Source organism: Rhineura floridana, chromosome 4, assembly GCF_030035675.1.
Source record: "Rhineura floridana isolate rRhiFlo1 chromosome 4, rRhiFlo1.hap2, whole genome shotgun sequence".
NCBI lineage: Eukaryota > Metazoa > Chordata > Lepidosauria > Squamata > Rhineuridae > Rhineura > Rhineura floridana.
In genome coordinates this window covers 163,279,183-163,303,339 of record NC_084483.1, presented here as the reverse complement: position 1 = coordinate 163,303,339, position 24,157 = coordinate 163,279,183, and the positions used below count along the sequence as shown (strand labels likewise).

The 24,157-nt window shown below is 44.4% G+C and overlaps 1 protein-coding gene across 5 annotated transcripts in view; it reads left to right on the top strand.

Moving 5' to 3' along the window:
• The first annotated feature begins 2,410 nt into the window (after positions 1–2,410).
• The window catches only part of COQ8A (coenzyme Q8A), a 92,171-nt gene continuing 70,424 nt past the window's right edge, over positions 2,411–24,157 (top strand). Inside the window, exon 1 of one of the 5 annotated variants that reach the window (XM_061625011.1) lies at positions 2,411–2,514. The gene's annotated coding sequence lies outside the window, so the exon portion shown is untranslated. The other 4 variants (XM_061625009.1, XM_061625013.1, XM_061625010.1 and 1 more) reach the window with 4 other exon arrangements.

Below are 24,157 nucleotides of genomic sequence, written 5' to 3'. Positions count from 1 at the left end.
GTATTGCCACAGTGTCATACTTCTATAAAGCAGGGTGCCAGATTAATGCAAAGTTTATGCCTGTTTGTGCTCTGCACTGAATAGATCTCCACTGTCACATCATCACAAATACAGCAATAAAACACTATCATCTATGAAGACCTCTTGCTGGGAGGAAGGGCAGGATATAAATCAAATAATAAATAAATAAATAAATGAACAGTAGTGAAATTTCAAATAAAGTCTGCAAAAGGTTATGCTACATTTCTCAAACTTTAAGATGAAAAGACTCATTGTTAAAATACAGTATTATCCACACCAGTCTTAGATGTTATGCAATCTCTCTACCTTACTGAGCGATCTTTTGCAGTCCAATCATAACCCTGATCACTCAGAAATAAGTCCTAAACTATTAAATGGGAATTACTCCCAGGTAAGTATGAATTCATACTGAAGACATGCAGAACACTCTTATGTATGTTTATTCAGAAGTAAGTCCTGTTGTGTTCAATGGGGCTACTCACTGCTTAGGGTGCATATGATTACAGGCTTAGTTTATCCATGTGCAATAAAATCCTGTTGTTTAGACTCATGTGATTATTGTATGAAGGGCAAAAAAGTGGATCATGCTTTCTTCCTTGGTGCACTTTCTCGCCATCTGGATACACAGGACAGAGATGCTTCCTGAAGTACTGGGGAACTGCCATGGCTCAGTGGTAGAGCGTCTGTTTTATATGCAGAAGGTCCCAGGTTGATTCCCTGGCATCTCCTGGTAGGGACGGGAAAGGCTCCTGCATAAGGCAGCTATGTAAGGGCATACAGAACAACTTAAATGTCAAGATACAGAATGCATCAATATCATCCCATGAACAGAGCACTCAAACCCTTGCAATCTGCAGGCTATATGCATAATTGTTTAATAATGAAATTCCAGAGGTAGGTAGTGCAAGTCTCACTGAATTCAGTGACATTTAAGGTGCTTTCCAATGGGTGTTTATACTATAATATGATGGGTGCTCCTCATGCATGCATTTTTGCAATATTTGAATGACCTGGTTGCAGTATTAAGCCCCCAACTGGAAGCACTATTCAAAGAAAATATATATAGGGTTGCAGCCTTAGTTGTGAAGTCCTGTGGGTAAGTTACTATATCTGAACTAGCTGATCTCAGAGACAGGGTTGTCCCTAGGCGGGGTGCATTTGTTCTGTTTCAGTGAGTGACTGCTGTGAAGACAAACAAAACATGCCTTTGAACTTTCTTTTGAGAATAAGACTAGGATACAAAAGTAACAAATAAGATTAAAGTGTAGACTTTTAATTAACTAACTGTTGCAATATCAATCCTCAATGTTTTGTTTCAAACATAAAATCAGAAACAGGATTTTTGTTAGTACCAATATTAAATACTAATTCTAACAGCCAAGTGTTACTATGTCTACTTAGAAGTAAATCCTACTGAATTCAATGGGGCTCGCTCCCAGATAAGTGGGGTTAGGATTGCAGCCTAATTTTATTAGCTGCACCTCTACTATAAGTAAATAATTGGTGAGTATGGCAGAGAACTGGGAATTGTAGATTAAAGGCATGAGCTAGCATCGTGTCCCTGTGGTCTGCTGGGCAGCATGTTGGACCTCAAAGAGGGAAATATAGCTTTGGTTCTTTCTGTGTGGCTGCATATTTGTTCTCTACAAAATGCTAACACTGTGAAAACGAAGGGGCCATAAATTACTTTGCATACTGCAAGTGGTTAGAACTTAAAAAAAATCTTTTGGAACTTCAGACTATCTGAAAAGAGGAAACTTAAAATATTTCAAAAAAACCAGCAACTAAAAATATTTTCAAACTATTCTTACGATATTATTTAACATTTTCATATTGCCCTGCTGCACACAGTTTCCCTCATATATCTGTCCTGCAGGTACACTTCAGGCAATAAAAGGGATAGGATAGAGAAAGCTTTTAAGCCCCTTTCCATTCCTTGTAAGAAGCTGCCTTGCACTGAAATGCCCTTTAATTGGGCTGCTATATGTGCAGCAAGGCACGTAACTTCAGACTCAACATCGCAGTATGCAGAAGCTTTTGGGAAGGCGGCTCCTTTCAGAGAGAATCGCAGGCTCCAGTTTTATCTGAAGGGAGGGACGACAGCATAACCCTTGGGGAGAATATGGCACCAGCAATAATTGCTTTAAACGTGCCCCACCGCACATGCACACCAAGCCCCCTACTTTCTCAGTTCCCCACGTCCATTTCTATGCGTAGGCCTCCTGTCACCGCGCTCAGAGCGCAGAAGCTCCCAGCGTAACATGGACGGAGACAACGCGGCCTTGGTATTGGCAGACACTTCCTCCGCCCCGGCTTCTCATTGGACAAGACGCGAGCCCCACGAGTATAGCACGTTCCTTGCGGGCAGGCATCTCTGATCTCGCGCTAATCCTGAGCCAACGTTCCACCAGAGGAAGGCGGAGGCTTCGGAGGAGCCAATAGGAGCCGGGCCAGAGGCGGAGTTTGGTGCCGGGCCTCAAGCCGAAGGGGCAGGCGAGTTGGTAAACAAGCTCTGCACCTCGTGGTGCCACGGGGCGGGCGTCTGTGTGGAGGTAGTCGGGGTAAGGAGCTGCAACGGGAGCGGCGCTGTGCGGGGCGAGGTAGGTCAAGCCAGCATTGCAGCTTGTTCAGCGCGGCATGGCTCCTGCCTGGGAAAAGGTGGGGAAGGTCCGTGGGAGCATTTTTAGCCTGCTCTTGCATTTTGCCTGTGGAAAATGGTGTCCCTCCATCCGGGCGGGGAAAGTGGGAAGCCATTTGGGCCGCGTTTGCATAGTGGGAAAAGGGGGGATTCTCCTCGGTACAGCTCTGCGCGACTCCATGCGAGAGGTTGAGGGGAGTGTCCTGGTGCGTGAGGAGAAACCTCTCCAACGAATTCTTTCGACTCCAGCCCTTTTTTTCCTTGTGGGGTAGGCGAGCGAGAGAGCTGGGACTCGGCTGAGGCAAAACGGGACAAGGCAGATACAGTCGCTTAACGCGGGTTATCTTCTTAGTTCTTCACACGCTCTTTCAGCCGCACGCTTGTGTAAGTCAGAAAGCGCGGTGGTGAAAGGGCGGGTCTTCCCACCCTTTCAGTGCTCCTTTATGGGTGAAGTGAGGATTATGATCTACGCACGCTGATGGTTGTATGTAGGTACCGAGACTCAAGGAGGCAGGCTGTTAATTATCACGGGTGGACAGGACGTGGCTCGCGCGGAAGACGGTCTTTGGCATGCTAGAGCAAAAATTGGAGGCGTGGTTCTCTTTCCTGCTTTTTTCTTCTTTTTCGGCGGCGGCAGCTGCTGCTGCAGTAGTTCTCTCGCTCCCTCCTCCCTCATCTTTGTTCATGTCTGTCATTCCAGCCTGCAGCCCTGCCCCCTCCCTACCCCGGCCTGCTGGTTTTTTTAGACCTCGGTCTTTAGCTGTTAAAATATTTGCAGTGTATTTCTAACCCATTGTCGCTTAAGATTGCAGAACTCAGTGGAGCTTGCCTGTTCAGCGTTTTATGCTCGACAAGCAAATGCTTAGAAAGCAGTCAGTACAAACAAAGAAGGCAAAATTACTAGATCGGGCGCATTCAAGCAGTGGAGGCTGGGGGTGGAGGAGGAGGAGGAGGAGGAAATTCACTTTGAAGTCCTCTTCCAAAAATGTTGGTTGGGTTTTCAGAAGCCACATGCTATGTGACAGGCAGTCCAAACTGCAAAAAGTAACAAAATATATTCCTGTAAACATATGGAACTAGTTTTCCTTACTCGGTTAGGTTTCTCAATTTTTTATACATTGCTTTCCACTGAGGGGAAAAAAAGCCTAGAAGTAATTTACAATCAAAGTAAATATCAAGAACAGATGTAACAGATCAAGACACTACAATATAATAGTAATATTGGTAATAATATAATATTGGTGCTACCCAAATGACCTGGAAAGCAAAAACAGATTGGTGCCAGGTGGACCTCCATGGGGAGAGCATTCCATAAATGGGGGGCTACTTCAGAGAAGGCTACTTCGTGTCACCACCATCCTCCAGATGTCCCTCAGAGGTAGTATGTGGACAATCATATCACAGTAGAGTTGGAACGGTCATATAAGGCTATCAAGTCCAACCCCCTGCTCAGTGCCCCAGATGATGATGTACCTTCATGCCTTTTTGTTTCAGTTAACAATCTAGCTGCCACGTTACGTGCTTGCAGTAGTTTCTTAACCATCTTCCAAGGCAGTCCCAAGTACAGTGTGTTGCAGTACTCTAGCCTGGAGATTAGCACAGGGCTGTGGAGTCGGAGTCGGGAGCAATTTTGGGTGGAGTCTGAGTCGGTAGAAATGTTCCGACTCCTTCATAAATGGCAAATGTATATTAACTAGTAATAACAAATTTACTGTAGTAAAATGGTAGCACAAGGCATTTCATCACCACCACGTGAATCCAGAGCTTGGAAAAGTTACTTTTTTGAACTACAACTCCCACGAGCCCAATCCCTGGGGCTGATGGGAGTTGTAGTTTAAAAAAGTAACTTTTCCAAGCTCTGGATTCACGTGGTGGTGATGAAATGCCTTGTGCTACCATTTTACTACAGTAAATTTGTTATTACTAGTTAATATACATTTGCCATTTATGAAGGAGTCAGAGTCGGACAGTAGAAAAATAGAGGAGTTGGAGTCGAAGGTCTGGCGTACCGACTCCACAGCCCTGGATTAGCAGGGCAAAGATAACTCAAGCCAGGGAATCTCTGTCCATATAGGGTTGCAAGAGGGCTAGTAGCTGAAGCTGGGAGAAGGCAGTCCATGCCACTGAAGTCAATTGTACCCCCAAGCTGTGCACCTGCTCCTTCAAGGGAAGTGTAACCTCATCCAGAATAGGAAGCATTCCACTCATTCTCACTATCTTTCCCCACTTTTGCCCCCAAATTTCCTTATTTTATTTGCGATTTTGTTAAGCTACATGAGTGTTTATAAAGATTTGCATGTATCAGATGCCTGTGTGCAGCATATTGTTGATTGTCTTGAGTCCTCTTTCCTGTCTGCCTGATGAACCTTGCCTTATTCCTGAGGGTACCTGGCTCTGTGCCATTGACCCAGAGCTGCTTGTCTATCTGAGTAACACAAGCCTGAATGCTCTTGCATTGCAAAAAGTGAGTAAGAGAGAAGGATGCCTGGGACAGAAAGGTTTATTTTGTCTCTAAATGAAGTGAGAGGCATTTTTCATTCTAACAGAGAACTGAAAAAATATAGTGATAACGCAGCATCATTTCCTACTGCATTGAGAAGAAGTGAAGAAATACAGCTATAAAAGGCACCATTCTGCCCCCCTCCCATTAGTGGCAGTGAAATGGTGCTTGAACATTGAGCTTTCTAACTGAGTGATGTCAGTGTTTGCTTAGCACACCTGCTATGTAGGTTTTGGCTCTTGGCTGTTACCTGATGCACACAGTGTATCTGCTTGTATTGCAGTCCAGATGCATGGCTATTCCTTCCAGTGGTTAGGGTTGGTGTGAACATTTAAAGGGCTGTGATTCCTATTTCTCTGTGATGGTCACGGTTACAACTCTCAAAGATACTCTTTTGATTTGCTTAATACTCCGTATCCCCCTTCCTGAAAAATTCTGACCTCTGTCATTCAAGCAAGTCAATGGGAAACAAAGGAGGGGGCTTCTTTATATCTCGGGGACTCAAAAGAACATGAGATCAGGGCTGTGGTCCACATAGCACTGTTACTGTTCTCACAGTGGCAAACCAGATGCCTATGGGAAGCCCGCAAGCAGGATCTACTTCAAGCACTAGCCTGTGAAATGGCAGACATATATCTACAAAAGTTATTAGCCCACAGACATTTTCATTAGTCTACCTGCCCCAAATGGCAATGCTTGTTTTTTTGAGGCATATCAGTGCCCTGAATGAAGGAAAAAGTATCTTAACTGTCAAAAGCTTTCCTGCCTGATGATCACCTGAAGGTGGGGATGTGGTTAACTGCTTTAAAAGACTTGGGACATAGATCCATGACATGTTTGTCCCTGGCCTAATTTAATTGGCTGGTCGAGTACTGTTATTGACTGTTGGGGGAGAGGGGGCTTGATGGCTTCATCTTTAATTTTTTAATTTTGTAAGCTGGTTTAGATGGGCCACCTCCTGCAAAGCCTCAGCCTGGAGGTGTTGGCACAAAGAACTGAATGAGGGTCTATTTTTTTTTTACATGTAACTTTGATCTGTCAGTGGTGCTTGGTAGACTGAATATAGGAAGCTGTGTAATACTGAGTCAGACCACTGGTCCATCTAGCTGAGTTTGGTCAGTGTGACTGACAGTTGCTCTTCAGGGTTTCAGGCAAGAGTTTCTGCCAGCTCTAGGTGGAGATGCTGGGAACTGAACTCAGTTGCCACCTGCCTTTTAAGATCTGCTCAAAGGTCCTTCTTCAAATGCCCCCACCTTCAGGCATTGTGCAGATACTAATCAAGAAGAAGACTTTTTCAGTTGTGGCCCAGACAAATTAGTGAGGCTTCTGTATTGCTTTTGTTTAAGCCCCAGGCTTAATACCTTTTCATTCACCTATAAACTGAATTACAGGATGCATTTGTTTTCTTGATTGTTTTGTTGCTTCTAACTATTTTTAGCCATGTTAGTCTTAATTTTTAAAAATTATCTAGAAGGGTAATTGCTATTGTTTGTGCCACTTTTGGAGACTTTAGGATAAAAAAAAATAGCTATAAATACTCAGAATAATTTTTTAAAAATCTCCCACCTCCACAAAGTATAGCAGCACTTTAGAGAACATAAGGACACAAGCAGAGTCCTGCTGGGTCAGCATCTGTTTCTCACAGTGGCCAACCAGTTCCCTGTGGGAAGCCTGTAAGCAGGACTGGAGTGCAACAGCTGTCTCCCCGCTGTGATTTCTAGCAACTAGTTTTCAGGGGCATACTGCTTCCAGTCCTGGATATACAGTAATAGCTATCATGGTTATATAGTCTTATCCTCCATGAATGTTTCTAATCCTCTTTAAAGCCATCCAGGTTGGTGGCCATTGTTACATCTTGAGGAATTGAACCCGTTTAACTATGCACTGTGTGAAGAAGTACTTTCTTTCTGGAGTTGGGGAGGTGATGGGGATGCTCGCACAACTACAGGGAGAATCTTTTCCCGCCTCTGCAGCCCCAAGGTTGGGAGGAAGGCGGGCCGTCTGCTGCACTCACTAGAGCAGAGCCACAATCGCCATGGCGAGTGGAATGACTGAATCCTGTCTCTCAATCATTAATTGAGAGCCAGTGTGGTGTAGTGGTTAGGGTCACCATAAGTCAGGATCAACTTGAAGGCAGTCCATTTCCATTTTCAATCATTAATTACTTATCCAGTCATTGGATGGAAGTGTATTTTAGTATCTCTGGAAGATGCTAGGGTTTGCCATACCGCTGGAGTAAGAGAGCCTCTGAGCTGGGCAGTGGTGCATCACTTTGTGCCCTTATTCAATGTTTATCTTTGAGAGGGAGCTCTTAATTGGTCACAGAGAAATAATTTGAAGGACGTGGCTTCTCAGGTACGGGTGAGGGGGGTTCAGACCATTTAAGGCTTTGTTGATCACAGCCAATACTTTGAATTATAATTCAACAAAACGGATTCAAAGTGATGGCAAGGCAAGAGGAAGCCCCTGAAGAGGCTGGAATAATGGGGGAGTTATTCCCCTGCAGCTCGATTCACACACCCAAATCAGCTAACAGAGTGAGGCATAAGTCAATATGATAACAGTTCTGTTAAGAAAAACCTGAATACAAGACAACCTAAACAGTAAACTAAAAGAGCAGCAATAAAGATAGCTTACTTACCTTATAGCAGCAATCAGTTAAACATTAGAAGCTTGCTGAAATAAAAATGTTTTCAGACCACATGATGGAGAGCAGGGTTTCTGAGGCTGACTATTAAAGCACAGGCAGGTTTGTCTGAGAGAAGGTGGTTTGTGAAGTAAAAGAATCCGAGGAAGATGGAGGGATCCATCTCTTTTCCACCAGTCTGCTTGATAGAAGTCAGTGGTTTTTGTTTTTATTTACCAACCTAAATAGCTAGCGGCTTGTAACTTTTTTGGGCTTATTTACAAGGTTTCCCTAAACGTGCTGCTCATGAACTTGTGCAGACGTGCACACACACACACACACACACTGTTTCCCTGTCAGTAGAAGGGCCACCGCATTCTGCACCAGCTGAAGTTCCAAACCATCATTGGGGGCCACCCCAAACTGAATGTGTGGCCTACGTACCAACACATGGATGGTCTGAATCTGAAAGGGGAAGAGGCTGTAGACTTCTTCCTAGATGAACTTAGCAATCGGGAATGGGTTTTTGTTGTTATAGATGAGTCTTCCCCAACCTGGTGCCCTCCAGATGGCAACTCCTATTGGCTCCAGCTGGCATGGCCAATGGCCAGGGATGCTGGGATTGTAGTCTACAACATTTGGGGAGCACGAGACTGGGGAAGGTTGCTGTAGACTCTGGGAAGCCACTACAAATGTTAAAAACACTAGTGTAAATGTCCTTTCAGTGACCAGTAGAGAACTTGAATGGCCTCTGAAGGATAAGTTGTTATATTGTAAATGTTGGCATTACATAAACGCTTTTATAAACTTCCCCCCTCCACATCAGTGGTGATTATCAGACCTGTTCTCCCCCCTCAGTCCCCAGTCATAGAACCTGCCACTCATAGTTACCTCTGTCTTGTTAGCATTCTACTTCACTAACCTGCAAGATGCTGAGAGCTGATTCATTCTTATGTTTACTGATTCAAGTCGTGCATCTGGAAAAAGCTCTGAGAGTGCCAGAATGCAAAGGAGACGTCCACGTTCAGAGGCAGCAGTGCTAGGAAGCAGCAACCAGGAGAGGTGTAATTGCCTTCACGCTGTGCATGTGAGCTGCTTCAAAGTTTCTGATGGGCCGTGTTGGTCTAGCTGGATTGCTGGTCTGATCCAGTAGAGCTGTTCTTAAGTTCACAGGAGGCAGGTGACTATTGTTAGTATACAGGAACTTTGGGGAACTGTTTTTTTTTTTACTATTTATGTTTATATTAGGAACATAGGAAGCTGCCTTATACTGAGTAAGACCATTGGCCCACCTAGCTCAGTGCTGTCTGCCCTGACTGGCAGCAGCTCTTCAGGGTTTCGGGCAGGGTGTCTTTCCCAGCTGTACCTGGAGATGAACCTGGGACCTTCTGCATACAAAGCAGATGCTCTCCCACTGAGCTATAGCCCTTCCTGAAATGCAGGACTGTATCCAAGCTAGTTTAGCTGCCCTTTGGTCCCCTTGGAACTTACGATGCAAGTTAGGTGAACGCATTGGGACTTAAGGGCAGCTAACTTAAACTACAACCCTAACTGCCGTCTGCCTGGGAGTCAGCTTAGTTGAATTCACTAGCGCTTAGGTCTGAGTAGACATGGTTAGGATTGCATTGTTCATTTGGGTGCAGCTTTTACTGAATCAATTTTATTGTTTCTGTGATGTAGGACTCTGCTTAGCATCACCTTTGTGGAAAGGGGCTGGTGCTCTTAGTTTTTGCTCGAGAGGAAAACCAGACCCTGCTTATTAGTCTTGTAGACTGACATCAGCAGAACTTATTTTTAAAGTGACCAAGTCCAAGAATTCAACCTTTCTGCTTTATTAATATTACTAAATTACAGACACAAATTCACATACCATGACAATCAAATGAGACCCTCTGTGTCAGAGTCCTGGCTCTCAGGATTTTATCCAGGTCACATCCCCTCTCTCTGGGCAAAACCCCGCACTTTCCTGCTTTGCAACCTCCATGAGTCTTTTCCCCTGGCTGAAATATGTCCTTGAACCCTTTGCCTCCTTGGATAAAGATGAGTGTGTAGAAACTAGCCTTCCATTCATTGCTCTACCCACTTTTGCCCCGGCCCTGTCCACTGCTGGCATGTGGGTACAAGAAGGTTCCCCAGAAGAAGAAAAATGTTGCCCTCCGGCTGAAAAGGGTTCCCCACCCCTGCCCTATGTATAGAGGCAGTATACCTCTGAATATCAGATCCTGGTGACAGAAAGGGAAAGGCTCTCACCTTCCCCTTGTGCATTTTACAAGAGCCATCTGGCTAGCTGTCATTGGAAATTGAATGCTAGACTAAATGGCCCTTTAATCCAGCAAGCCAATTGTAGAAGAATTGTGGAGAGACCACAAACATTTGGGAGGCAAAGACAAAATTGCTCCTTTCAGGGAAAGGGAATGATAATGTAGATTGTGGTTTCATGTCCTTGATCTAAGAGGCTTCAGGTTTGCTCATGTTCCTTTACAAATTGGCCAAGGATCACTTTAATCACCGCTGATAGAGCTATTGTTACAGACCTATTTAGCACAAACAACATGAATGCTTTTTTTTTTAATTTCAGTGGCATTGGGAGTAGTGACCTGCGTGACCTTGTAAACTTGAGATAAATTATTACAAATACGTTTTATCTTACACTGTTTATGTATATGAATAATAAAAAAAGACCTTGGAGTGTTATTTGGTTTTTTTAAAGAAACAAGATAGTTGGGTATGCCGCTTTTTTATCTTGTTAAGATTAAGTGATTAAATAGGAAACATTAATTGAGAGTTCTTTTTACAACTATCTTAGCTTTTCCATTTTTGTCCCAGCTTCTTAATATTTTTCATGATGGAGATGTCTCATGCATGTATATATAAAAGCAGACACCAGATGCTTTTCTCTTAGATGTGCTATAGCAGCCAACTGCTTTGTTTGCAGTATTTAAATACTAGGAATAGATCTTGAATCTTTACAGCAATAAGAATTCATTTTGGCCTGCTCCATCCCCAAATAGGCAACTTATAGGCAGGTGGTGCTGAGATACTATTTCACGCCATGCTTGACAGATTGAAGAGCTGGGGTTTTCACTATTTTAGCTCTTGTTGTTAAGGATTGTAGCAGACGAAGATGGAAAACATGGAGCTGTGGTTTCTTTATAGTTTTCCTCTTGTCTCTCCCAATTTTTGCTGCCTAGTAAGCTAGTTCCTATAAAAATTTGTTTATGCTTTTGATTTACTGTAGAAAATAGCTAGTTGTTATGACATGAATAGAATGTATAAATGCACTCAAGTATTCCTTTTGTATCACTATTTAGCTGTCCTTAATATAATATTTGTATTGCTGTCAAATTTCTTACAGTCATTTGTCAACTTTATTTGCACAACATCTCTGAAGTGGCCAGACACCTTTGTTCCTATGCTACTGGCTGCAAACAGGCCCATGTAAAGCAAAACAGCTGGAGCTTCAGTATGTTCTAATGCAGGAGTTCCCAAACTCTGGTCTGTGGATTTGTGGTTGAAGATTGTACATCTGTCACATTATATATTCATACTGCAATTTGAATTCTATACATTTCAAATTGTAACATAGTAAAATATATAAAAGAAGCCATAACAGTACAAATAAAAACAATACAACATGCAGCACAGCACATTAAAATTGCTGCAACAGGCAGAAAAATAATTAAATGGTCTGCCAAGAACCTCAGTAATTTTCACGTGGACTGTGGAACATTGTCTGGGAACCACTGCTCTAATGATGTTGTAGGGAGTTGTTTAAGCTGGATCAGGCCTTAGCTGGGCTTCCTAAACTAATCTTAAAATGGTCTTCATCATGGATCTACAGAGGAAATTATGCGTGGGTCTCTCTTTGGCTTTCATGTGGGTAATATTCCCCTCACAGAGCTACAGTTCCCAGAGTTCCCTGGAACAGGGATTGCCTCATGAACCACTCTGAGAATTGTTGCTCTGTTAGGGTAACAGGGGTCTCCTCTCAGCACCTTTAACAAATTACAGTTCCTGGGATTCTTTGGGGTAGGGGGAAGCCATGACTGTTTAAAGTGGTCTAATACTGCTTTAAATGTATAGTGCAGATAGGGCCTAAGCATGTGACACTGCAATAAGCACATATTGCTTCTTTGTTTTCCTTGCCTCCACTTCCTTCTCTTTCTGTTTTCCCTCTGTCTAATTTAAGACTGTAAGCTCCTCAGGGCAGGGACCTGGCCTCTGCCACTGTAGAGCCCAGTGCACACTGATGGCATGATCTTAATTCTGATAGTGTATTTCAGGAATGGAGAACCCTGTGGCCCTCCAGTTGTGGTTAGAGTACAAATCTTGACTCATGGCACCCCCTCTGCTTCAGTCTGCCTAGGCTGGAAGGGGCAGCAAAGTACTGATGGAGGGCTGGAGCAGCAGCTCATGCACTGGTTGGTGTCAAGAGGAGCTGGGAAGGGGCAAGGGTGGAAGAGGATGATGATTTGTGGCTCCTCCTTTTGGCTTTACTTATGGGGCATGGGTCCTGCCTTACGACAGTGGAGTAGAGGTTCTTGAGCATAATTTCTTTTTGAAGAAGGGAAAATGTATTGAAAGCATGCTTTTCTGTTAGACAGTTAAATGCATGGCCTATATTTAGACAAGCCTTGAGAATCCGCATCTGCTTTGGCTCCTTGGGCAGAACAGCATTTAACTCCAGCACCTTCTGCTGAATATATCACTGGTGTTTAACTTGGACTAATTGCATAGATAGAAGGTGATGAATTAGGACAAGTAGAGCCAGTATGGTGTAGTGGTTAAGGTGTTGGACTACGACCTGGGAGACCAGGGTTGGAATCCCCACATAGCCATGAAGCTCACTGGGTGACCTTGGGCCAGTCACTGCCTCTCAGCCTCATGAAAACCCTATTCATAGGGTCGCCATAAGTTGGAATCGACTTGAAGGCAGTACATTTACATTTAGTGGCAGGAAATAATGCTGTCTTGTCTTGTTTTTCTTTTCCTGTTGATAGACTTCTGAGATCCATATTCATGTGCATGAGGATTCTGAAAGGGGGAGATAGATGGGGAGAGCACAGGGAAACAGCTGCTATAAGCACTGATTCAGTGAAAGGTAGCCCTGTGGCAGTTGCACTGGTGGTTTCTGTCTATCTTCAAATAGAAGGCAGAAGTCTATAGGTGCATCCACACACCTCAAGGAAGTAGCAAATTGCCTGGGAGTAGTATATCCACAGTGTCTTGAAAGCTTTGCAAAGTGAGTGTTTGGGACTGAAGCAGAACTGGAGATAATTCTGATTTTAGGACAAGCTGTCCTTTTCCAGCTGAATGTTTGCAAATTCACAGATAACCTTTTTTTGTGTGTGGTTAGGAGGCTGCTGGAGGTGAACAGAGCCTTGCTTGGTTAACTGTGCCTGCGTTCTGCTTTAGACCCATGTGCCTTGCAGGTGAATAGGGAGAAGCTGGGGTTGCTGACCTCCTGTTCAGATCCATTCATTGTGTGGGCCGGGAAGAGCAATGCCTCTCACGAGCCCAATGCGTTGTGCATGCCATAAAGGTCAGTGCATATTTTGAGAGCAGCTTAGCAACTGTAGGGCCGACTCTTTACAATGTTCAAGGTGATTGGTCCCACATGAAACAAAGTGAACTCCTACATCTTTTTGGCAGACTACAGCTGCTCCCTGCCCCACCCCCCTGCCTGCACACTCCCAGTGTTATGGCTTTTTGTGAGGAAACTCTGCATTTTGACAGCATGATGATGTTGCATACTTGTCTACTCATAACCCTCAAGTAGTTGGATACTGTCCATCGGGGATACTGGATGGCATCTAGTTGGTTTTTTTGTGCTTAAGGTAGGGCTTTTGATCCAGCAGATACCTTCACCAGTGAAGAGAAGGGAAGGTGATTTTTGCTACTCCCCCCCCCCCCATGCCAACCCTGAAGCTAGTTCCTAATATTTGTCGGGCCCTTCAGAACAGGGTGGAATGGGGGAAGTGGATATGGGTACCAGTTGGATTCCACCTCCATGTGGTTAAAGCGGCATATCCTTTCCTGGACACCAGATTTGTTTGTGTGGGGATGGGTTATGGTTATAAAATATGGTTAGTGATGCAATGTGCTACCTACTCGTAGCATTCAGAATAGTTTGCATTGGTGATGGGATTTGCCTGCCGCCATTCCGCCCTACTCACCCCTGGCATCACAGAGAAAGAGGAGGCTGGAGAGGGCCCCTTTCCCGAGTGGAAGGATAGAGTGACAGCTGCGACACCCCCCCCCCGGAGCAGGGCCAGACCGTGGAGGAGGAACAGGAAGAGGAGGTGCAACACTGCGGGGCAGGCAACAGGCCGCAGACTAGGGTGGGTGAAAAGGCCCAAGGTTCAATCCCTGGCATCTCCATGTAGGTTCTAGGAGGGTCTGCTGCTTAAAGCCTGGAGAGCTGCTGCCAGTCAATGTAGACAGTATTAAGCTACATGGACCAATAGCCTGACTGTATAAGGCAGCTTCTTGTGTTCTTATACACTCCCTGACGTGCCATTATGGGTTGTCATTAGGTGCTGCAGTGGCCACCAGTTCCACAGCCATATGTGAATGCTGACCATTGCAGATTAGTTTTTGTAATATCCATAAATATATATTTTTCTTTCAAAATTTCAGATGGATACCACTGAATGTTGACAGTCCACATTTAGGTGTCTGTTGATGTTCATTGGTGACTCAGAGTTTTCAGACAGACAATGTGTCTGAATTACTGTTATCTGGAATTATTGGTCACATGTGCATGTTGAAATTCACTAAATTTTAGATGTTCATGGTAATGTCTTTGTGGCTACTGTTGTGAAATGTGCCAAAGATCCTTTCTGACTGTGCAGAAGATTTAAAATGGGGCTGATTGTGTGAAAGCTGTAAGCACCCTTGGATTGCCTGTCTGTAACAGAGAAAGTCCTGCTTGTTGAGTGTTATCTCTATCTGTGCTCTGCACATAATTGAGCTTTGTTTGGTACTGATGGGGAACTGAAACTTTGATAGAAAGTAATGCAGCAATTGGCAGACTTGTGACAGTTTGTATAAAGCGGTCCTGTCCTATTAGGCAATTGATGTTATGAGAGGGATCTTTTGTTCTTGTTGGCCTCTGTAGAAGCATAACTCCTGGCTTTAACTTGAGCTTCTCTGGAAAAAATGTTTCCCAAAGTTTTCCTTTAAAATGCAGGACAAATCTTGTGATAACTGTAATCAGAAATCTAGTTGTGAATTGTGATATATCAGTGTTTTTATCTAGGTTTTCCTAACTTAAGGGTACATATACTAAAATGATAAAAGCCAAAGTTATTTTTGAACAAGTGGGAGCAATTGAGAGTGCCTGGAATTAGAGCTGAGATGGTCCAGGTCATGTTGGATTCCTGACGCTCACCAGCCCCAGCCAGCATGGCTCAGAAGTCAGGGATGATGGGAGTTGAAGTCCAGCAACATCTGGAGGGCGACAAGATCCCTACCCCTTAGAGAAAATGGGAGGTGCTGTACTGAAAGTTGAGAAGGACCTTGAACCCTGCAGCAGAACTCAAGGTCCGTCCTTGTGACAGAGGATGAACTGTTGGCCTGCTCTCTTGCTCCACTTCAGCGCTGCCACTACAGACAGTTAGAAGGTGATGTTGCAGCTACCAGTTCAGCAGGAATCAGATGACACAAGGAGCCAATAGGGCTCAATCTAGCTCAATAAATTGTCTCATTTTGGCTTGCCTCCTCAGTCTGGCCTGGTTTGCATGACACGGTAAGCCAAACGATGGGTTATTGAGACCACGCAAGTGTGGAGGCTCCGAGAGGTGCTCACAGCCACTTCACTCCTCAGTCTTTCTGGGCTAAGCCAGTGTTTGGCTTAGCGCGTCATCTGAACTGGGTTAAGCTGTCCTCGCTAAACAATGATCTTTAGACAAGAACAGACCTTGGCTTACTGTGTTGCGTGAACCAGGCCTCTGAGAAACTCATTGCTCAAGCACAGACTGAGCTCTGATTACCCAGTCCTGACCTGTACTTGAGGGTCTCCCAATCTGTTTGTCCTAGATGCTTTTTTTGGTCTGTTTTGCCACTGAAGTCAAGAGACTGATGCAGTATTTCCTTCAGTGCCACAGAGCTGTAATTGGTTTCTAGCATTATCCTAGCAGGAGCATGCAGGCTACTGCTTCGAGTGGGTGGCCTGCAATGAGTAGCCTGCAGTTTTGTAATACTGAGCCTAATTGGGTATAAGTGAATTATTTCTAGATCCCTGACCAGCATAAACGAGGCTTTATTAATTCCAGGCATGCAGCTGATGGCTGCGATTTTGCATGTCCCCAGACAATGTCTGACCTAGTCAGAGTGATGTAAATAGAGTTGTTGGTCCAGAACATTCATACTTACTCTACTGATGTATATATGCCTAAAATAAAGCAGTTGGCGTGCTTCTTCCAGGATCAGATTTTTACCCACAATCTCTCTCGCCTCAAGCCTTTTAAGGAGAAAATTATGTAGGCTTCTTAACTGACTATGACTTGTCGGGAGTAGGCTTGGGTCTTCTACCAGCTTTGGGAAATATCTATGGGCTGGTTGAGCAGTCCTTTCAACAAAAACAATTATGCAGAAACATTTAGTAAGTATGTGAAAGGGGGAATGGAATAGGAGGTGGGGTTGTACTTAAGGCAGGGATGGGGAACCTATGGCCCTCTAGAGGTTGCTGGACTGCAACTTCCATCTCTGAGCATTGGACCTGCTGGCTGGGGCTGATTGGAGTTGGAGTCCAACCATGCCTGGAGAGCTACAGGGTCTCCAACCCTGATTTAAGAACTCCTTTTACTGGAGTGGGACCTGGTGAGTGCATTTTGCTTGGTCACCATATTGTGGGTCAGAAAGCAGTTTTCCTGCAGCCTGATGAGCTAATGATTCTGTGGGGCATCTGCTTCCTTGTCTCACTTGCTTGAACCATTTGGATCTATGGGCTTTACAGACCCCTTCAGTTGGTGGTTTGTTCATTTTTTATATTATAACCCACCCACCCTTTTAAAAAAATGTAACCTGTCCCATTGTGAGAATTTGGGATTAGAACCCAATCATGAAACCCATTGCACTTGCCCTTGTACTGCTGTGCTGGTTGGGGCTTATGGGAGTTATAATCCAAAATACCTGGCAGCCCCCATTCCACCCTTCCACCCCAGAACTCCCAACTCTTGGAGCTGACGTCTTGGAACTGCAAGGGAGTGGGTGAATTGGCAAAACTTGCCTCCCCTTCTCTTCCATGAACGCTGGTGCCTCTTCTGGAACCAAAGCTCTTCTCTGTGCAGGCATTCTACCCATAGTGATTAGAACCATACTCTTCCCTCTCCTTCCCCATTCCCATCATTGCCAGACAAAAGTCTTGCAATTGTTTCTAGAAGATGTTGGAAGTCTCCAGGAGGAAAGGTAATGTTCAGTGGTGGGGCATCTGTAGCCTCTGTGTGCATCCTTGCAATTATTCCATATGAACCTGCCCATTCTCTAAAGCCACATCTGCACCATACATGTGCAGCACCATGATATTAGCCATGGCTTCCCCCAAAGGATCTTGGGAACTGTAGTTTGTGAAGGGTGATGAGAGGAGACTCTATTCCCCTCACAGAGCTAAAATTCCCTGAGTAGTTTAACAATCAATCCTGCTTCCCAGGGAACTCTTTGGGAAAAGTCATAACTGGTATGATAGTGCTTTAAATGTATGGTATGGATGTGGCCTAAGATAATCTTAAACCCTACAACAGGTGCCCCTGGCACCACAGGTTAGGCATGTGGTCACAGGGAATAGGGACTCCTCAGTTATGGCACTATGATCATAGAATATCTGCTCCAGAAGTATTCATTTGGTGCCTGTTGATGTCCTCTTTTAGAGGAGCCTTGTTTTTAAACACTAGTCTGCTCGTCATAGCGACTTGCACTCAGGTCCTGCTTTTGGGCTTCCCATGGGCAACTGGTTGGCCACTGTGCGAACAGGATGCTGAACTAGATGGGCCATTGGCCTGATTCAGCACACTCTTCCTATGTTCTTATAGGGCTAAGCTCACTTTCTCCAATGTAAAGTAGTTATTCCTTTTTCTCTTGGTTGCTGTGCATAGATGATGATGATGATGATGATGATGATGAATTAAAATAATAAGAATAGGAATATTTATTTATTTATTTATTTGTTTATGCAAGCTTTTGCTATGGTTAGACTTTGGTCTGTGATCAAAGTTGGAGAAATGAAGGAAACGCTTGCTTATCCAGGGTTCCTTCTTGCTTCAGAATCTGTTCTTACTTTGGTGTTTTGTGTAAACCATTCAAAGTCTGATGCAAATTAAGTATGGAAAGGGCAGAGTGATTGCACAAGTAAGTCTTTTGTGCAGTGTGGTTCTTGCTGATCTTTTTATGATGCTAAACCCATTTTTCTGGAAGGAAAAAATGAAAACCTATCTTTGGCTTTCAATATAGTAAATCTCAATAGGATACAATATGCTCCATGCTCAATGGGTGCTGTGAATCAAAGCCTTTTCTGCTGTATTTCTTGATACAGCCTGTAAGAGTTCAGTACGCTTTGAAATTCAAGGCACAGCAAGGAGGATAGACTATCTGCTGCCCTGGTGTTTAATTTTTAAAAAAATATATACTTTGTGCGGTACTTGGTACAGGTCCAAGATCTGTTGTTCTAATCTTAATATCAGGATATAGTAAACTAGGGTTGCTGCTGGTGTACTGTCCACCCTCTTCCGGCAGCTTCTGTGTCTGAGTTGGTGGAGGCCATCTCAGCTGTGGTATTGGAGGAGCCCAGAATTATAGTCCTGGGTGATTTCAATGTCCATGCTGAGGCTGCCTCTAGTGTTCCTGCTTGACAACTCCATGACAACCATGGGGCTGTCTCAAGTTGTCACCAGCTTGACGCATAGGGCAGGGCACACCCTTGACTTGGTTTTTGCTCCCAGTGGAGGAAGAGGTGGTCTGGAGATGGAGGGTGGATGTCACTCCATTGTCATGGTCAGACCATTTCCTGGTAAAGGTTAGACTTATGGCTCTGATCCTTCTCTGCAGGGGTGGTGGACAGATTAAGATGGTCCGTCCCCAGAGACTAATGGAATCCACTGGATTCCTGAATGCCCTGGGGTGGCCCTGTTGAAGCCCTTGTCATGCTGTGGAACAGTGAGGCACTTTGGGCTCTTGACACGGTTGCCCCCAGTGCCCTCTCCGGCATTGTGGAGCCCAGTTTGCACCTTAGTACACCAGTGAGCTAAGGGCAATGAAACAGGCTGGACAACGAGTAGAGCGTGAATGGTGAAAGACGTGCTGTGAGGTTGATCGGGCACGAGTAAAACATCATAACTATGCCTACTGTGTGGCGGTGAAGGCGGCAAAGAAGGCCCACTTCTTTGCCTCCATCGCATCATCAAGTAGCCGTCCGGTGGAGCTTTTCCATAATGTCAGGGATCTGTTGACATCAACTGCAGGAAATGGAGTATTAGACCCTTCGGAGGCCCACTGTGAATTGTTTGCAAGGCACTTTGAGGGTAAAGTTTCTTGCATCCATAGCAGTCTTGATACCCCATGCACATCTACTGTAGTCCCCAGTGAGGTGTCCAGTGCAACGTCTGCTGCAACTTCTTGGGAATGGTTTCAGTTGATGCAGCCTGATGACATAGACAAAGTGCTGGCAATGATGCAGCCAGCAATTGCAAGTACTCTTGGATGAAACAGATTATTTTGACCCATTCCAGTCTGGGTTCAGGCCTGGTTATGGGACTGAATCGGCCTTGGTCGCCCTGATGGATGACCTTTATTGGGAGAAGGACAGGGGGAGTGTGACCCTGTTATTCTTACTTGATCTCTCAGCGGCTTTTGATACCATTGACCATGGTATCCTTCTGGGCCGACTTGGTGAGATGGGTGTCAGAGGCACTGTTTTACAGTCATTCTGATCCTATCTCCAAGGTCATTTTCAGACAGTAGCATCGGGTGAGGGTCTTTTGGCCCCCTGGCAGTTGTGCTGTGGGGTGCCGCAGGGTACCATCTTGTCCCCTATGCTGTTTAACATCTCTATGAAGCCCTTGGGAGCAGTCATCAGGAGATTTGGGGTAAAGTGTCAGCAGTACGCTGATGATATCCAGCTCTGTTTCTCTGTAACATGTGAATTGGGAGAGGCTGTGCAAGCCCTGGACCACTGCCTGAACTCAGTGGTGGGCTGAATGAGAGCCAGTAAACTGAGTCTGAATCCTAGCAAGATGGAGGCGCTGTGGAGTGGTGGTTCCCAAATTCAGATAATTAGTCAGTTGCCTGCTTTGGAAGGGGTTGTACTCCCTCTGAAAGAGCAGGCCTGGGGGTGCTCTTAGATCCAGCTTTGTCGCTAGAGGCCCAGATGACCTCCGTGGCTAGGAGTGCCTTTTACCAGCTTTGGCTGGTAAGACAGCTGCGGCCATTTCTGGACCGGGATAGCCTGACCATTGTTGTCCATGCACTGGTAACCTCTAGGCTCGATTACTGTAATGCGCTCTATGTGTGGCTCCCTTGAGTTGGTCCGGAAGCTGCAGTTGGTGCAAAATTTTGCATCGAGACTGCTCACTGAAGCAGGGTGTCGCCAACATGTCACCCCACTGCTGAAAGAATTGCACTGGTTACCTATTAGCTACTAGTTTTGGTGTACAAAGCCCTATACAGCTTGGGACCAGGATACCTGAAAGACTGTCTTATCCCTTATATACCCAGTTGATCACTGCACTCTGCAGGTGAGGGCCTCCCGCATATGCCATCTTATCAGGAGGTCCATTCCGCACATGATAGGAAACGAACCTTTAGTGTGGCGGCACCTACTGTGAAATTCCCTCCCCTTAAATATTAGACAAGCACCATCTCTGTTATATCTTTTTGGTGCGTATTGAAGACCTTCCTCTTTCAACAAGCCTTTTCAGTTGAGACCTTATCCCAGTCTGTGTCTGTGTTGGAATTGCTTTTTAATATGTTTTTAACTTTTTTTTAAAAAAAGATTTCTTGAAAGCTTTAAAAAAATGTTTTTAAAGATGTTTTAATGTATTTTAAAGTCTGTTTTTATGATGTTTTAAAATGTTTTTAGTGCTTTTGTTTGCTGCCCTGGGCTCCTGCTGGGAGGAAGGGCGGGATATAAATCAAATAATAAATAAATATTATAAATGGGGCCAGTTTGTCAGCAATACTCTCCTGATAATAAACCAATTGTTTCCTGCCCACATAGAAATCTGTTTGTCAAAACCACTCCATGGGTCAGAGATACGCTGGAAGAAGCCAAGTCATTCTATTTTTCTCACTGGGATCGATGGTTTGCTTAGGGAGTGACATGTCCACTGTGCAGCGCATGTAGTGTTAATCTCATTGCAAAAGAGGGTATAGGAAAGTGTCCACATTCATACCATATGCTGCTGGCTGTTGCAGTGCTGGATCTGTTGCGCATGTGCCTGGGAAGCTCAGCTTACATTTAAAGGTTTTAGCACACAGACATGTATGCCTTTATTTCTCCTATATGCTAATGGTGAACTCCTTCTCTGACCATGGATCCTTAGGTAGCCAAATAGCACTATTCAGACAGAAGAGGGAAATGTCTGCATGGTGAGGGAATCCCAAGATTTACAGAAGAACAAAACATCTTTAGAAAAACAGCCCATAAGGGAAGAGATTCCAAAAACTGCTCAGTAGCCACAGATTGCTGTTGGGGATGGGTGAAAGAGAAAACTAGGGGGTAAGAGGGGGGAATAGAATGGGTTACGCTTGAAGAGGGCATGGCTGGCTCGCTGGCTGCAATTCTGCAATTCTGGAGTTCTGTAGTACTCCATGCTACAATACTTTGTTGCAGGTTCCACATGCTACATTTATATCCCACTTTTCCTCCAAGGAATTCAAGATGGCATACAGTTTTGTCCCCCTACCCCATTTTATAACAATCCTGAGAGGTGTTCGAGAGATGGTGACTAGCCCAGGGTCATCTGGTGGTTGAGTGGAGATTTGGACTTCACTGGCTCTCATATCTCAGGGAAGATATTAAAATATGTGTGTGATCTGTAAAAGGCTTAGGTTAGGATCTAAAGATCCTCACACGTTGGCCTGATTTAGGTGTTGCGGTATCAGCTGTTGCTAGCCTGGTGTCCTCCAGAAGTTTTAGACTACAAGACCCATCAGTTGTAGTCCAAAACACCTGGAGGACACCGCCTGGTGAATGCAGTGTAAAACCCTAGTTAAAAATAAACTGTGTTTAATGTGAAAGAACAGCAAACTTGGGAACACTGTGCCAAGTTCCTACTAAGCTCCTCCCCTGCTCATCTGATTACTGCACTTGAGAGGAAACAAAGCAGAGGCTGCATTTGTATTACATGTGAACCAGCACTCATGGTTTGTTTATTTCCAAACCACAAGCAGAAGTCAAAGCTGTCCTTGGCCTTTTATTTGGGGGAAACAAACCATGAGCGCATAATTGAAGATGACTTCAAAACTTCACTGGTCCAAAGCGCAGCAGCCAAATTACTGGCTGGGGTTGCCTTTAGGTCGCATATAGCCCCTGTTTTAAGACAGCTGCATTGGTTGCCAGTTTGTTTACGGTGTCATATTAGGGTGCTCACGCTAGTGTTTAAAGCCCTAAATTATTTACATCCCAAATATCTGAAACACCACCTCCTTCCCTACAAACCCTGTCTAGTGTTGAGATCAGCAGAGGGGGGCCCTTTTGGTAGTTCTACCACCCTTGGAAGCTAGGAGTGGTGGCAGTCCAGGAGAGGCATTCTCTGTGGTAGCCCCTAAGTTGTGGAACTCCCTCTTCACCAAGGTGTGTCTGGCAACTTAATTGTACAGTTTTTGGCAAATGCTGAAGATGCACCTGTTTACCTTTGCTGCTGACACCTGAAACTTATATTTTTAGGACTCAGCCTATTTTGTGATGTTAAATGGTTTTTAATAGGTTTTAATGCTGTATTTTAAAATTGTAACATGCCATGGGGCCTTTGGGTAAGGGTGGGTAATTATTGATGATGATGATGATGATAGTGTATTGTGCGTCTCTGGTTTGTTTTCTCCCCAGCGTGGCAAAGGGCTAGCAGAAGGAGGAGCTGATTGTGAACTTTTGAGCAGCTTTTGCATTAAACCACAGTTTATTTTTAGCTGTTAACATAATGTCTGAGCCAGGCCTTTAAAGGCCTGAGCCATGCACTGAATCTTCCTCTGATTTTGGAATAGTGTTTGGTGGTACCAAATATTTTGTGCATTCTCCTTTAACTTTTCAGTGTAATTGTTGTTGGCATCTCCAATGAACTTAAGATACAGCCTTGTTTCTATGATGTTTTAATTCTAAACCTGCATGGGCCACAAATGGTTAAAAAACAAAAAAGGCCAAGCTTTCTTTCAACTGCAGTTTAGTGGAATCTTGCCAGCCCCATGAGCTTGATCCAGTTATTATCTGCTTCACATTTAAAGCAAACAAAAGGGAACTGACCCTATTTCCTCATCGATATATTTAGCTGGTAGAGAGCTGAGTGTTATGTTGAGCAATATGAGTTTGCCACTTGTTTCCTTTATAGCTTTATCCGTTAACTTTATTTTGGAAAATGGTTATTCTAAAAGATCTCTTCTTTAACTGTGACTCTTTTCTCTTGTTGCTTGGCCCTGTAGCTGGTTTTCTCTTTCCTGGTTTTTGTTGTGCTGAGAGCAGAGTGTTTCTGGTACAGTATGCCAACAGGGCCCTATACTGAGTTGGATCACTGGCCCATCTCTCCCAGTGCTCTCTGCTCTGTCTGGCAGTGGCTGTCTGTAGTCTTATGAGTGGTGTAATGATTAGAGTGTTGTACTAGGACTGGGGAGATTTGGGTTCAAATTCCTGCTTAGTCATGAAGCTCACTGGGTGCTGGCTGATCTTGAGCCAGTCACTAACTCTCATCTTAACCTATCTCGGAGGGTTGTTGTGAGGATAAAATGGGGGAATGGAACTGTACATGCTGCTTTTTAAGCTCTTTGGAGGAAAGGCAAAGCTATACATGTAACAAATAAAATAAACACAAGGACTTTCCTGGTCCTGCTACTAAAGACCCTTGAGGAGTGATAAGTAGTCTCTTGACCACCAGTACCCAGAAACAAAAGAAAAGTCAGGGTAACAGTTGTGAACCTTACTCACTCTGTGTGTGTGTGTGTATGTGTGTGTGTACGTACGTACGTACATACATATGTATTTCATGCACACACATGAAGCGTACCAGTGAATTAAAACAGTACAAATGCAGTAATAAAATATCACCCACATTTTTGAGTGATATTTTAAGTAATTAGATCTGTTTTGATGTAGTCACTCTGAATGTTAAGAAATGCCACCAAAAATCCTTTTTAGTTGAAATGGGTTCGGCTATTTTAAGCAATTATTTTG